At 42.7% G+C, this 13843-nt stretch overlaps 1 protein-coding gene across 3 annotated transcripts in view; it reads right to left on the minus strand.

Moving 5' to 3' along the window:
- LOC127003826 (uncharacterized) overlaps nt 1-13843 on the minus strand; it is an 89330-nt gene that overhangs the window by 63808 nt on the left and 11679 nt on the right. The window contains exon 1 of one of the 3 annotated variants that reach the window (XM_050870889.1): nt 5474-6278. The exons of the other annotated variants lie outside the window; for them this stretch is intronic. The gene's annotated coding sequence lies outside the window, so the exon portion shown is untranslated. Of the gene's footprint in view, nt 1-5473; nt 6279-13843 lie in introns of those variants that run through there. 3 annotated transcript variants of the gene reach the window in all.

A 13843-nucleotide genomic window follows, 5' to 3' on the forward strand; every position in this document is an offset into this window, starting at 1 on the left:
ACCTATTCAGGCAGACAAACAACCTGACAAACAAAAAAACAGAGAGAGAGAGAGAGAGAGAGAGGAGGAGGGGGAGGGGGAGGTTGGAGATGCCTTTCCAGCACCCCCCCTCCCTCACCCTCCCTTACGAGAGCTTATCTGCAATGTCAACACGCGAGTCACTTGAATAGGATAAATACACCATTGCATACATATTTACCTGGTTCGGCGGGACATGGAATACAGGGAGGGTGGGTGGACATGGGGGAGGAGAGGACATGGGGGAAGAAGGTATATAAGGTGTCTGACAAGGTGAATCATTCGGACAGAAAATGCGGCAGGAAATGTAAAGAGTATATTAGATGTTGATATGGAGAGAAATTAAAGGATACGGTTGGACATAGGACACGGAAAGGACATGCAGGAGGAACTTATAGCGCGTGACAGGGGGCGAATACATGTGAAAATTGGGCAGAGGGATTGTGAGGAAGTAAATGAGAGGTGGATATGGAAATAGATATAATTGTGAAGGGTACAAATGAATGCTAACGAGAGATCTAAGAAGCGATACGAAAAGTCAGCGAAGAAGAAGAAGAAGAAAAACAAGAAGAGGAAGGGTGGTAAGACATCATGGTTAGACAGACACGAAGATACAGGCGTTTGGTAACTCTGCATAAGACTTTAGGGGACACAAGTAACAAGAAGAGATATAGAGAAGAGAAGAGAGCATAACATACACACATAGATGAACCGGTTTTGAAGGTTTTAGAGGACACAAGTACAAAAAGATATATAGCAAAAAGGAAGAGAATTTACGATCCACTAAAAGGATGAAAATATTTTATGAGACACGAGTACAAGAGACAAAGATGGAGAAGGAGAGAGGAAAGGAAGGTTAACCAGGGAAGGAAGATGGAGAGATGCTTAGGAAGGAAAGAAGGGAGTGGAAGGAACAACTTAAGACAGACTATAAGAAGATGAAAATGTTTTAAGAGACACAAATCCAGGAGACAAAAGGTAGAGAAGGGGAGAGGAAAGGAAGGTTAACCAGGGAAGGGAGATGGAGAGATGCTTAGGAAGGAAAGAAGGGAGTGGAAGGGACAACTTAAGACAGACTATAAGATGAAAATGTTTTAAGAGACACGAATCCAGGAGACAAAAGGTAGAGAAGGGGAGAGGAAAGGAAGGTTAACCAGGGAAGGAAGAGAAGGGAGTGGAGACATATTAAGGTACACTAAGATGATGAAAATATTGAGACACGATTAAAGTAGAAAAAAAAGAAAGATAGATAAAAGGGAGATAATTTAAGACAGACTAAGATAAAAAGGCTTTACGAGAGAACGAGTAAGAGAACGTAAATGGACATGAGGAAACAGACAGGTGAGATATACATAATTAAAGGAAGAGGAGTAGGAAAACAGGTAAAGTAATGGTGGTGGTGGTGGTGAGGAGGAGGGGGGTAACGATGGTGGAGGTGGTGAGGGGGGTAACGATGGTGGAGGTGGAGGTGGGTAAAGCGACGTGGCACAACCCCAGGGCTCCCACGTCACTGGTGTGTGTGTGTGTGTATGTGTGTGTGTGTTCTGGAATTGTCTGTGTACTAGTTTTCATGGACACACAAACACACACACACACACATGCATAACTAATAAAATAAACGCTGCAAAGTCTCTCTCTCTCTCTCTCTCTCTCTCTCTCTCCACGGTCACATACAACTTTCTCCTCCCCTTCATGCCCTTCGTTAACTCTTTATTTCTCTTTCATTATCCACTTTTTCCTTCATTCACTCCTTTCTTTCTCATTCCTCCACTCCTTAATGCCTTCCTAATCCTTTATCAATCTTCCTTTCCTCTTGTCTTTTCGATCTTTCTCCTCCTTCACTCCTTCATTCAGTTTTTCTTTCCTTCCTTCCTAAACCCATATCAATGTTCCTTCACTGCCTAACCTTCCTTTCCTTCTCTTCTCTCTCCATCTTTCCTCCTTCACCTCCTTCCATAGTCTCTTCCTCACCTTCCTTCTTTCTCAACCTTTTCAATCTTCCTTCCTCGATCTTTCCTTCTTAACCCCTTTCTTTCGAGTCCTCCTTCTTCAGTCTTCCTTCCTATCTTCATCTTTCCCATTCTCCTTCTCGTCCCCCTTCGCGGCCTCCTCTTGTCCCCCTTTCTCTAATCATATATTCCTTACTTCCTTCCTTACTCCGCATTCCTCTCAACTTTCTATTCATCTTTTTTTTCTCTTCCTCCCTCCCTCTCATTTCCTGTATTCTTCCCTTCTGCATCCTTTCGTCTGTCATGTTTTGCTATGTCATCCTTTTTTCCTTATTCCTTCATTCTTTAATCGTTTTCCTTCTTTAATTCCTTCATTCTTTTACACGATTTCATTTTTTATGGTTTTATTGAGTTTATTTTCTTATCTTATTCTTTTATATAATTTATTTTCTTTCTTCATTCTTTTTAATACGATTTTTCTTTTCTTTTTCTTCATTATCTCATTCCTTTTAATACGTTTTCTTTTCTTTTTCTTCCTTCTCTAATTCTTTTTAATACGTTTTTCTTTTCTTTCCTTCCTTCTCAATCCTTTTAATACGTTTTCTTTTCTTTCCTTCATTCTTTCATCTTTTATTCGTTTCTCTTCTGTTTCTCCCTTCGTTGTTCCTTTCTGTCTGTCTCTCGTATCTAAGAAATCTTTAATCACTTCCTTTCCCTTTCCCTCCCCTTCTCTCTTATCAACCCATTTCCTTTCTCCCTTAATTTACTAATCCTATCCACCCACTTCCTCCCTATTGTCCATCTCCTTAACGCCCATCCATTCACTTGACCACACACACACACACACACGCACATACACACTTTCAACATTCCAATGCCATGCAGACATTACAAACGTGAGGTGAATGTTTTTGTTTTTGTTTTGTTTTTGTCTAATTTAAAACAAGGGAAGGAGCGACTGACTGGACTCTCTCTCTCTCTCTCTCTCTCTCTCTCTCTCTCTCTACGGTAAGGGAAACGCAAGTGTTACGTAAAGATTGTGGATGGACTCAATGACCGATGGCAGAGAGAGAGAGAGAGAGAGAGAGAGAGAGAGAGAGAGAGAGAGAGAGAGAGAGAGAGAGATACTCAAAACTTTCTAAACTAAATAACCGCATGAAGAAAGGACGACACACACACACACACACAGGCACACGAAGCTCCCTATCAACCAACCAGAAATATGTATTTAAACTGACCTAAACTGGATAAGGCTAGAATATTGGGCATACAAATCCCAGGCCTAGGCAACCACCCACCCACATCCCTCACAACCACACACACACACACACACACGGATCAATCAACTATTGCCTCAGTAACGACATTGTATACATTTTTGTGGTGACAGTATACAATAGATGGTCCGTAGTAGTAGTAGTAGTAGTAGTAGTAGTAGTAAGGGTAAGAGTAATGACAGTGATAGTAGTAGTAGTAGTAGGAATATTAATGATAATGACAAAAAGCAGGAGAAAAAGAAAGAGAAAGAAGAATACGGAGAAGAAAAAGAAGAAAAGAAAGTAAAATAAAATAAAAAGGAGTAAAACAAGTACAGAAGACGAAAGTAAAATTTAAAAACAAAAAGAGAAATTAAAAGAACAACACTGAAAGAGCCAATAATCGCATCCATACTGCATACGATATTTCCCCAACGCCGATCAATAGCAACATACCCCCAGCAATACGCCTTCATAAATACATAAGCGGCATACTTAGCATAGGCGGCACCGCGGCAGCTCAAGGGCAAACAAGGTAAACAAAAAGCTCGCTACAGCACTGCCCCCGCACACAGAGGACAAGACAGATGGATAGATATTCGTAGATAGATAGAGAGAGTAAGAATGAAGAAAAGAACGAAGGAAAGAATGTATGATAGAGAAAAAGAAAGCAGAAATAAGGAAAAGGAAAAAAAGAGGAGTTAGAGAAATAAAGAAAGGGAAAGAAGGGAGAAATTTTTTTAGATAGATCGATAGATAGGTACAGAGAGAGAGAGAGAGAGAGAGAGAGAGAGAGAGAGAGAGAGAGAGAGAGAGAGAGAGAGAGAGAGAGAGAGAGACATATTTTGGTAATGTTTTATACTTCTCTAAGACATGAAAAGAAGACAGAGGATAGCAAGAGTGGCAGAGAGGGAGGGTCAGACTGTAGTTAGGTGTCTTTATACTTCTCTAAGACATGAAAATAAAACAGGACAGTAAAAGCGTGGCACAGAGGGAGGGTCATAATAAAGTTAGGATTTTTTATATTACTCTAAGACATGTAAAGGAAACAGGGAACAGTAAAAGAGACAAAGAGGGAGAAAAAGAGGTCATAATAAGGTTAGATATCTTTATGCTTCCCAAAAACATAAAGTAGTAATAAAAAGAAGTTCTGGAATGATAAAAGATGTAAGTAGGGATATCGTACCCAATTACTCCTAAATTACTGCAGTTGGTCGAGTTTTTTTCCCCTCCGATAGACCGCATGTAGAAAGTACGAACACGCGTAGCGGTAACATAAGCGTTATGTAGAAATTCGTGATAACTTTGGTGATGAAGACAATGATATCGTAAATAATAGTGATGACAAATGTATTGATAAAAGGAAATATATAGATGGTACTGATGCTTATGAAAACGATGAGACATGATAATAGTGACGAAAATACCGAAAAGATAATGATAGACAATTATTATGACGGTGGCGACGCTTATGGACACAGTGATGATAGTTAAGTAAAGAATGATGACGAGCTGTATGACTTAGCTAGTAGATGCTTAAAGATAATGATGATAAAAAGGATGACGATGTTGAAGACAATGGGTGTAACAACAGGACCTTAATCTCCACACAATGCTGAGGAATGCGGTCGAGTTGCAGCATTACCAACAATACAAAAAAAAGGAAAATAAGTCAAGTACATACACGAAAATAGCAAATAGGAAAATGAATAAATAGATGAAGTGAATAAACATGCAATTAAGAGGTATATATATAAAAAAAAAAGCCCCTTATACCCAGCAAAATAATACCGGTGAATGTAAAATAGTAGTAGTAGTAGTAGTAGTAGTAGTAGTAGTAGTAGGTAGCAGCAGTAGTAGTGGTAGTAGTAGTAGTAGTAGTAGTAGTAATAATAATAATAATAATAATAATAATAATAATAATAATAATAATAATAATAAAAATGAAAGTCGTGGAACCGTTAGCTTTCACGACAAACAGATGCATACCGTGACATAATGACCGACACACACACACACACACACACACACACACACACAAACCACAATTCACCAGCACACGTAACCAATAAATAAACAAATAAATAAACAACAATAATAACAGTAATAACCACACCATTACACACAAACACCACAAAACACACGAACACTCGATATCACCACCACAGCACACACAAACGAACACAAACACCAGCTTTCACATATATCAAGTTATCAACACACCCAGCACTCACTAAGATCTTCACTAACCATAAATAAAACACTCCTCGCGATCACCACCACTAGAATATAAACACCAAGTCACCGATACACGCGCGCACTGCTTGGTTACTAGCGTCAAAGTGTGCGTGTGAGCGGCGCGGGGTTGCTACTCTACTCAACCTGACTGACGGACCCTCCAACCGCAGTTCTCGTACCGCGAACCTGCATTACATCTCATTTCACATGTTTTCAAAGATCCACACACTCCCAAACCACCTTCAGTCTTAGGATAGTAACTAATGACTCTGCTAGGGGTGAGCTATGTGTGTTAGGGGTGATATTAAAGGTGTGAGGAGATGTGAAAGATGTTACGAGGATGATGAAATGAAGCTGGCCATGAGGAGGTGAGTGCGTCTGGCAATGGTGGCGGCGATCAGCTGAGAGGTGTACGAGAGACGGGGAGGCTGAGAGCGGCGGATGTCCTCTCACGGCACGCACTGCATCTTCCCTTGAGCCACGAATATCAACACAAAGCCTTTCCTGAACATGGAGTTAAAGCCTGTGTTATGAGACCCGCTATGAGATGCATTTACGGGCACAGGAGGATGGTGATAAGACGAGACGGCGTGAGTGTGGCAAAAGATGACGTGGCGTGGCGAGGTGTGGGCGTGGCAAGGTCGCCGGGCGGGGGATGAGGTTCTGACTGGCTGGTGGCTGCAGTGACGGCTGAGGGCCAACACACCCAAACAGGCGAGGGCGCAGCCAGCCAGCCCGCCCGCCATCCTGACAACAAGGCCTCAGAGCTTGGCAGGGAACTCACCAAGGGACAAGGGACAACCGAGACACCTGGTTCACCTCAGTTCACCTTCTCCCGGCTTTCCTGTCTATCAATCCATCTCTCTCTCTCTCTCTCTCTCTCTCTCTCTCTCTCTCTCTCTCTCTGAAGGATAAGCACACAGAGGCTGCCTGTACGTGCCTGATCCCTTCTCGGTCAGTGGATGGCTTGCTTGGAACATTAAGCCATCACATAGGAGGATATAAGGAAGAAGATGGATTCTGGTTATACAATACTTTTTTTTACAGCTAAAGAAACAGCTCAAGGGCAACCAAAAGAGGTGTAAAAAAAAAAAGCCCGCTAATCGCTGTTCCTACATAGACAAAAGTTATGAGCGGCCAACAGATAGGTCAATTGCGGGAAATCTACAAAAACACCACAGAACATTACTGCCAGCCGATAGGGACGTGTATACAGTCGCCGAATTTTGTCCTCAATACACTTACTATGCGACCCAGATCTGCAGGAACATCAAGAAAACAAGTACATAATTGCAAGCCGATAAGTATACGCGCATGGCTTGCTATAGGAACACTGAACAAACACATAACATGAAAAAAGAAAAAGGGGATCAATTTTACCCTCAACACTTACTCTACTACCCATAACAGCTTTTTTTTAACTTTTTTTCTTTAAGCTGTTTACTGTCAAAATTATCTACCGGAATATCGAAAGAGAAACTATTTAACCGCCTACAAACATGCTCATTAACGTATGTAGTTCCGTTACTCTACTTCCCATAACAGCTTTTTCAACTACTTTTTTCCTTAAGCTGTTTACTGTTAAAATAATCTACCGGAAAAACGAAAGAGAACCTATTTAACCGCCCACAAACACATGTTCATTAACGTATGTAGTTCATTTACTCTATTACCCATAACAGCTTTTTTACCTAACTTTTCTTTAAGCCGTTTACTGTCAAAATAATCTACCGGAATATCAAAAGAAAACCTATTTAACCGCCTACAAACACATGATCATTAACATATATAGTTGAGGCCCAAACTCCAAGCACACATATTTGACAAGGCTTTCGTAGGAGTTGTGGGCATTTCCAGGAGTAGTTGGATGACCCTGGTGGTAGTTTGACCCTTCTTCTGTACCGTGAACCCGAAAAAACACTCATTAAAACCCGACTGACCCCCTCTTTGACCTTTAGAAATAGGTGATGTGAGAAGCGAAAGTCTTACAAAACCGACCTCAATCATTCCCGCTGGCTGGTACTAGGCTGGCGTGGGCGGCGCTAATCTGTATGCAGGTGATCCAAACAGAGGCAGCGCGATAAGGAAAGCAAACAAAGGGACACTTATACAGTCACTCCCCGTCTGGTGCTAAGCCAACCCATGTATCCGGAATCCCAGCGAGGCGTGGTGCAGCGTGGTCAGGTCATAACAAGGGTGAGGTCAATAATTAAAAGCCCGTATTCTTTAAACGGTCTTCCATAATGCAGTCTCCCTATGTTCTTAAGATTAACTGGGTTTTCTTGGATGATTTTCCCGGGAGAATCACTCTAGAAAACCCGGTTACTCTTCTCTGTGGCCTTGGACAATAGTCGTTATGGAGGCCCGGTACGTTTAAGAATATGGACCTTCGTGTTCGGAATTCAAGCCGGGCGTGGTGCAACGTGACTCAGAATAAAACGAAGGGTGAGGTTAGTGATTCTAGATATGCCCTGCCCTTCCCTTCCCTGACCTGATCCCTTCGCCTCCTCTTTCCTACCAAGCCTTACCAAAATTAAAACGTTCAGTGTTATGCATTTGTTTTAGATGGTGGTGGTGCAACGTGATTCAGAACAAAACAAAGAGTGAGGTTAGTGATTCTAGATATGCCCTGCCCTGCCCTGACCTGATCCCTTCGCCTCCTCTTTCCTACCAAGCCTTACCTAAATTAAAACGTTCAGTGTAATGCATTTTTCTAGAAGGCTTGGATAAGAGACGAATTAGGCAGAGAGGAAGGAGAAATAACACTATCATGCAGGAAGAGAGGAAGGGGGGGGGGATAGAATAAGGAAGAGAGGGAGGCGGGGGGAACAGTATCAGGAAGAGGAAGGAGGGGGAGTGGGGCACTATAAGGAAGAGAGGGAGGAAGGGGGACATTATCAGGAAGAGAGGTAGGAGTGGGGACATTATCAAGAAGAGAGGAAGGAGTGGGGGTGGACATTATCAGGAAGAGAGGGAGGAAGGCGGACAGTATCAGGTAGAGAGGGGAAGGAGGGCGGACACTATAAGCTGCTCCATAACTACCAGAAAAATGCTATTCGGTGAGGGATAAAGAACCGCAGGAGCAAACTGACCTCACCTGACGGGCGGCACAAGTGAGGTTCCCTGCCTAAATGAATGGACGGAACACCTGAAGTCAATTAGAGGGGCAGGAAAGTGAAGGTGGGCGAGGTGTGGGATGGATTGGGAGGGGAGGGGCGAGGTGAGGTTAAGTGGGAGGGAGGTGGACGAGGAATGTGGTTAGGGGTGTGGGTGTACTGATATCGTTCAAAAGCTATACAAAAAAAAAAAAATGAAATAAGAAATAAAAAAAAGTTAAAGCTTGTAAATAAGAAAATAAGGAAGAATAAAGCTTGTGACATACTTCTTTGACTTACAGTACAGAGAGCGTTATATCAATGAACCGTTCAAAAGGAAATATAAATAGAGGTTTAGCTAGATAGATAGAAGGATAGACAGACAGACAACAGAATAGACAAAAAAGAAGAGGAAGGAAGAGAAGAAAATAGAAATGAGGAGAGAGAGAGAGAGAGAGAGAGAGAGAGAGAGAGAGAGAGAGAGAGAGAGAGAGAGAGAGAGAGAGAGTCACGTTATTCATCACCAAGGCAACGTAATTAGAGGACAGTTCACCACCACCATCACCACCTTCACCACCACCACCACCACCACTATTACCTCCACCATGCACAAACACCCTCATCATCATCTCTCTCTCTCTCTCTCTCTCTCTCTCTCGTCTTTATTTTGACATCTTACATATTGCAATTGAAGCCAAATATGTCTATGAGCGCTCTCTCTCTCTCTCTCTCTCTCCTTACGTAACCCACACAACACACAACGCTGAAGGTAGTGTCGGCGGCGGCAGATTGGCGGGGACAACAGGTTTTGTCATACGAGAACCCAGAACCTACCCATCACCCTATCCAACCTATCCAGCTCACCCACATACCTACGCATTACATCCGTCCCTCTCACCCATCTCATCCAAGCAAACAGGGCACGCACACCCACCACCCCATCCCACCCCAAAACTCGCTAACCTAGGCAACCCATTCTCCTCCATTTATTCAAGCATACTGAACAAACAAAACACACATAGGCCTATACCTTTTCTCTATACTCCAACTCACTCACTCCACCCTAAAACCCACTTACCTACGCAATCCACCCTTTCTATTCACGCATCCAGGCATACAGGGCACACACACAACCCACCTGTTCTTCCACTAAACACCCACCCACCTGTCCCAAAATCCACTTCCCTACGCAATCCATCGTCCCTGTTCACCCATACAGAACACCCATACAACACACCTATACCCACCCTTATAATGACACACCCACATTACCCATTCACTAACCCATTCAACCAGTCAACCGCCCAACCCACCTACCTACTGCACCTATTAACCAGTCATCCACCCACCCTCCTATTAACCATCTAGCACTCACCCAACCAGTAACTCAGCCACCCACCCCACAGACACAAGGCCGCCCACGCCACCCTCGTCCCGCCCATACAGGTAGACAAGGACGAGCAGCGGGGCACACGACACACGACACCCCCCGAGCCTGTACTGACGAAGGGGAAGTTATGTCATCGAAGTCGACACCTCCAGGCTCCTCAAGCTGACCAGATATTCGAGTTTCAGCTGTTTTGTGAGGTAGAAGCATGGAGGTATAGAATAATCAGAGGAAAGGATAAAGTATGGGAGAATAAGTATAAAAGTATATGAAAAGGAAGGAAAAAGGAAAGAAATGACAAGTAGGATATGAGTACAGGGCAGGTTTTGTTGTTGTTGATCTTTGATGGGCGGAAGTTAAGTAAAGTTAGGAAGTGTTATAAATTGAGTCATAGGTAGTATAAGACTTGCATTATATAAAGTCGTGGGAAATAATGTCACAAGGATAAGGTCGCAGTAAAATAATTATCAACAAAAATAAATGAGAGGAAAAAAAATGTCGGAAATAGTCACGGTAAAAGAAAGGGTAAAAAAAAGGAAGAAAATGATAAAGGCGAAGTGAAATAATCAACAAAAAAATGGTCAAAGGAGAATATGTCACGGGAATATAATCAGAGTATATAAAAAAAAATAAAGTAAAAATAAAAGAAAGTCACAAACAATAAAATTACAGGAAAAAAATCTCACTAAACAAAAAAGTCACTGAAATAACTAAAGGAAAAAATATCACGTAAATAGTCACAGCTAAAAAAAAAGTCACTGAATATGATGTCACAGGAAATGCCGTCACAGAAATTGTAACGAGAGAAAAAAATATGTAAAAAGTAGTCACAATATTAGCTAAGGAGAAGCGACATTGACCCCTCTTTCGGCCACCTCTTCGGATTCTATACAGGAGGAGCAAGTAGCGGGCTTTTTTTATTATTATTTTCTTTTTTGTGTGTGTGCCCTTGTGCTGTCTCCTTTGCTGTAAAAAAAAAAAAAAAAGTTACAGGATAAAATGGTACATCCCACTTAACTATCTATCCGCAAACTGCAAATCATGAATATTACACAAGAATACACGATTATCACCATTACGAGAACATATGCTTGGTATGCTGCCTTGTGTAAGTGTGTGTGTGTGTGTGTGTGTGTGTGTGTGTGTGTGTGTGTGTGTGTGTGTATCCAGTTTGGGTTAGTTTAATCGTGTGTGTGTGTGCGAGGGGGGGGGGGGACTTTAATTTTATCTGCTTGAATATCCTGAATCAATACTAAATAATAATACTAAGAGAATAACCCAACCCATAATAATGCAATGCCGCATATATAATGAAGAAAACAACACTCAACAATCGTGTCTTCAAGATTGCATATATGGAGCCATGATGGGTAATGGATATGGATGTTTTCAAAGTGGCAAACGCACAGTGGAAGCCTGACGATTATTGTATTGCAAAGTTGTTGTGGAAAGTCTGTAGTATTGTGTAAATAAGCACCATATTCTTATACATTTCGACGTCCTAGTACACACACGTATCTGACAAGGCTTTCGTAGGAGTTCTGAGCATTTCCATGGGTAGTTTTATGACCCTGGTGGTAGTTTAACGAAGCCTCTGTACTATGAACGCGAGAAACTACTTAAGAGACCCCGATTAACCTCCTGCCGGGCCTGTGGAAAAGGTCGGTGTGAGAGGCAGAAGCGTTTGAAAATATCAACCCAAGTATACCGCGAGTGTAGGGTGGCTTTATGACTCTGGTGGTAGTTTGACGAAGCTTCTACACTATGAACGCGAAAATGCACTTATGAGAACCCGATTAACCTCCTTTCAAACTTTGGAGAGAGTTGATGTGAGCGGCGGAAGGGTCTGAGAATAGTGACCTCCGTATTACGTGTGTAGGGTAGCAGGGTGGTTGTCAGGGATGTGTTACGAGACGAGCTGTTGATCAAGCGAGTCTTCCGTTGCTTGAGGCGAGTTTAGGTTCGTGTCAAGAAGGGAGTTTTAACTGGATGTGCTTCTCAGACGGATAGTTTCTGCAGACTGTTTGGAAAGAGTTGCAATGCTGAGATTTTTTGCCTTAAATCTTCATGAGTCTTTCTCGTAAGATTTTCTCTCTTATTTAAGCTCTCTTCTTCTTCTCTTCTCTTTCTTCTTCTTCTTAATTTGTTTTCCTAAATATATCTAAAGGAGGAAAGGCTTACAGTTTCCTTGCCTTCTAATTTCCAGACTCTTTTCTTCTTTTTTTATATATAACTCTTAACTTAACCTCTTGTTTTCTCTTCTTTTTCTTCACTTCCTTCATGTTCTTCTTTATTATAACTTTCTGCCTTTCTCTTAAGCTTTTCTCTCTAAGCTCTCTTTTCTTCTTCTTCCTCTTTTTCATCCTAAGCTGTTTTCCTTAATATATCTAAGAGGGGAAATGTCAATAGAGGGCGCCATGTGTGTCTCGGGGGAATATATCAATAAGTAAATATGGCCCGCCTTGCCCCGCCCTGTGCCCTGAGAGGTGGGTGCAGGGCATGCAGGAGGAGGAGGAGGAGGGGGGGCAGGTATAATTACGTGGGAGGAGAAGGAGCACAGTAAGCACCCCATCCCCAGCCAACCCCGCCCCGTCATTAGCGGTCATTACCACCCACTAATGCGTTCAGTGCTGCCACCACGCTGGGTACCTGAGTTGATGTTCTCAGAGGCTTCCACAAAGGGCCCAGCTTCCACCTACCTCCACATGCTTCCACCCCACACATCCACTATTTCCAAAGGCCAAAAGGTGATAAATCGGGTTCTAATGAGTGCTTTTTCAGGTTCACGGTATAGAGGAAGGTCATGCCCAAGCCTTGTCAAATAGGTGTTTCTTTAGGTTCATGGTACAGAAGAAGGGTCACACTACCACCAGGGTCATAAAACTACTCCTGGAAATGCCCCAAACTCCTACGAAAGCCTTGTCAAATAGGTGTTTCTTTAGGTTCATGGTACAGAAGAAGGGTCACACTACCACCAGGGTCATAAAACTACTCCTGGAAATGCCCACAACTCCTACGAAAGCCTTGTCAAATAGGTGTTTCTTTAGGTTCATGGTACAGAAGAAGGGTCACACTACCACCAGGGTCATAAAACTACTCCTGGAAATGCCCACAACCCCTACGAAAGCCTAGTCAAATAGGTGTTTCTTTAGGTTCATGGTACAGAATAAGGGTCACACTACCACCAGGGTCATAAGACTACTCCTGGAAATGCCCACAACTCCTACGAAAGCCTTGTCAAATAGGTGTTTCTTTAGGTTCATGGTACAGAAGAAGGGTCACACTACCACCAGGGTCATAAAACTACTCCTGGAAATGCCCCAAAACTCCTACGAAAGTCGAGTCAAGTAATTTGTGTGTGTGTTTGGGCGACGAAATGTTGAAGAACGTGACCTTTGGCATCTTTTCCTAGCTCCGACTTGAAGGGTTTCTGTGTGTTAATTTAAAATGCAACGTACGATAAAGGCTTTCATGAATGCATCTCTCTCTCTCTCTCTCTCTCTCTCTCTCTCTCTCACACTTCACCATTTCTTATTCTTCTTTTTCATGTTCTTTTTTAATTCATCTCTTTACCCCAATGCACTTATACCCTAAACACCATTATTACTCTCTCTCTCTCTCTCTCTCTCTCTCTCCCCCCCCCCCGTTGCGTTGCAGGCCCCTGACGTAAGGTGTCGGGATGGTGCTGGCGGCGGCGTGAGAAACTGAAGGCTTGCGTGACGGCGGCCGATGAAAACAACTTAGCCCTTGGCGGCGAAGAGAGACGATGGTCGTGGTGACGGCGGCGAGGAGAGGTGAGAAACAGAGAATGGGAGTGAACGAGAAGAAACGAAAGTGAATAAGAGAGCAATTAAAAGGGAAAATAAAGATGATGATGATGATGATTGAAGCGTTCTTTTC

Source organism: Eriocheir sinensis, chromosome 26, assembly GCF_024679095.1.
Source record: "Eriocheir sinensis breed Jianghai 21 chromosome 26, ASM2467909v1, whole genome shotgun sequence".
Taxonomy (NCBI): Eukaryota; Metazoa; Arthropoda; class Malacostraca; order Decapoda; family Varunidae; genus Eriocheir; species Eriocheir sinensis.